This window comes from Propithecus coquereli, unplaced genomic scaffold, assembly GCF_000956105.1.
Source record: "Propithecus coquereli isolate 6110/MARCELLA unplaced genomic scaffold, Pcoq_1.0 Scaffold181, whole genome shotgun sequence".
NCBI classification, from domain to species: Eukaryota; Metazoa; Chordata; class Mammalia; order Primates; family Indriidae; genus Propithecus; species Propithecus coquereli.
In genome coordinates this window covers 5,175,270-5,177,728 of record NW_012142857.1, presented here as the reverse complement: position 1 = coordinate 5,177,728, position 2,459 = coordinate 5,175,270, and the positions used below count along the sequence as shown (strand labels likewise).

The window sequence follows — 2,459 nt, the reverse complement described above, 5'->3', positions numbered from 1 at the left end:
GGCCTCCCTTAAGAGAGGTAAGCCGCCAGAACAAATGATGCAGGGTAAGCGAGCCAGCAATCTGGCCACGTGGCTTTGCAGCGGTCCAAGAGCCGCTAGAAGGGTGGAGCAGCGAGGGACGCCCGAGGGACTACATTTCCCAGAGGCTCCCGCGCGTCGCGCGCCACGTGACCGCCCGGCTGGCGCGCTCCCGGCCGTTCGTTCGCTCCCTAGCCGCGTTCACGGTCGCTTCCCTCTTCTGTTGCCGACTCCCGGCCTCCGCACCGAAGCGGCCGGGGCTGGAGCCAAGCCGGAGCGGAGCTGCAGCCGGAACCGGAGCCGGACCCGCAGAGACGTGGAAACATGGAGGCCTGAGCCGGCGTGCGCCACCCCGGGCTGCGGCGGCGACCGCGGCTTCTACCGATCCCCTCTGCCACCCGCCCGCCCGTCCGTCCGTCCGTCCGTTGAGCTGGAAGCAGACCTCCCCGCCGGCTGAGACAGGTGGGCTGTGGCGCCGCCCCCGGCAGCGCGGCCCTGCCTGGACGCCCGGCGGGCCACCCCCGCCCCAGCTCTCCCGCCCCTTGTCAGAGCGGGTTAGGGGACACCCTCCGCTCCCCGCCAGCGCGGGGGAGAAGGGCCCCTTCCCACCAGTGGGGTGCCCGGGCCACCCCGCGGGGCTGCGCCCGAGCTGCGAGAGCGGGCCCTAGCAGCCCCCGCCCCGCCGAGCACTGTGGCGGGGGTGTGTTAATCAAGAGTGGGAGGGACCTCTGTCCAGTCTGGCGTTGGGAGTTGGGGGGTTACCGTAGGGCAAGTCGATGCTTCCGGAGATGGGGCGATATTGGCCTGACAAATGGACGTGTGATGGGCAGGGCGAGCAATAGTTGTTTGTTTTTCTTTTTTACATACACATTTTATTGAGATATAATTCACATACCGTAAAATTCACTCTTTAACAGTACAGTTAAGTGGTTTTAGTGTATTCACGGGGTTGTGCAACCGTCACCACCATCTAACTTAAGAACATTTCTATCTCCCCCGAAAGAAGCTCGTACCCATTAGCAATCACTCCTCATTACCCTCTTCCCCACCTCCTGCAACTACCAATCTACTTTCTGTCCCATGGATTTGCCTGAGCGATTGTGTTTTAACTGAAGGATGAAAGGGTGGGTGTTTGTGTACTGGGGGCAGTAGTGGGGAGATAAAGCTGATTGGATCAAAGTACTGAAAAGAGGTAGAGAAGAGGTGTGATGATTGTAATAGAGTTAGCAAATGGGGTACCCAGAATAGACTGCCTAGGGTGGCAGACAGAGTGAGAGCCTTCAAAGAGGAGAGGGGAGGTTGGGGAGAGGGGTGTGTAGAGAGGGTACTGTGCTGAAAGATGTGAAAACTTGGGGAGTGGAGGTCATGGAGAGGAATGTAACCTTACCAGAGGAACCCAGGTGCTTGGGCTGATGAGGGCTCAAGAGAGGAACTGGAGGTGGAAGGGAAGAGGATCTATAGGATGAAATACGTGAATATGTGGTTTCTAGAATGATTATCTTGCTTTGCAGTTTTTATTTCAGATAATCCTCTCAGCAGCTCAAGAGATAGACTGGGCAAGTGCGAATATTCCCATTCTGCAAATAAAGAACCAGTCTTTTAGAGGTTAGATGACTTGCTTAAGCTCATAAACTTAAAAATAGGGCAAAATGAATTGGGATTAAAGAAGAATAATTGGGTGGGCGCGGTGCTTCACATCTGTAATCCTAGCACTCTGGGAGGATGAGGCGGGAGGATTGCTTGAGCATAGTTCAAGACCATCCTGAGCAGGAGTGAGACCCTGTCTCTACTAAAAATAGAAAAATTAGCTGGGCATCGGGGCAGGAGCCTGTAGTCCCAGCAACTCGGGAGGCTGAGGCTGGAGGATCACTTGAGCCCAGGAGTTTGAGGTTGCAATTAGCTATGGTGATGCCACTGCACTCTACCCAGGGCAACTGAATGAGGACTGTGTCTCGGGGAAAAAAAAAAAGAATAATTGATGAAGCTATCAGTTGCCAGTGGGTTAAGTGGCAGAGAATTGAAGTGGAGCAATGTGAATAGTAAAGAGATTCAGCTGTTACGAAGTCTGTGTTATGACAGATAGGTCAAGGACTTCTTTTGTTCTTGCATCTTTTAAATATAGAAAAGTTCAAACGGTGACATAATATAATATACTCCCACATACACATTACCCAGCTCCTATAATTATTAACTCATGCCAGTTTAGTTTCCTCTATATCCTTATCCATTCCTATCCCCACTCCAGTTATTTTGAAGGAAATCATAGGCATACCATTTCATCTATAAATATTTTAGTATATATATATCTGTAGAAGATTGAGTTGCTCTCTCTTTTTAATATGCCCACAATAGGATTATCACACTTTTTTTATTCTTTTCTTTTCTTCTTTTTTTTTTTTAACCCTCCCCTGCCTCCCGGCTGCCCCATTGTCACATTTATA

At 52.1% G+C, this 2,459-nt stretch overlaps 1 protein-coding gene across 1 annotated transcript in view; it reads left to right on the top strand.

Moving 5' to 3' along the window:
* The first annotated feature begins 162 nt into the window (after positions 1-162).
* The window catches only part of DYM (dymeclin), a 359,526-nt gene continuing 357,229 nt past the window's right edge, over positions 163-2,459 (top strand). Inside the window, exon 1 of the mRNA XM_012642636.1 lies at positions 163-480. The gene's annotated coding sequence lies outside the window, so the exon portion shown is untranslated. The remainder of the gene's footprint in view (positions 481-2,459) is intronic.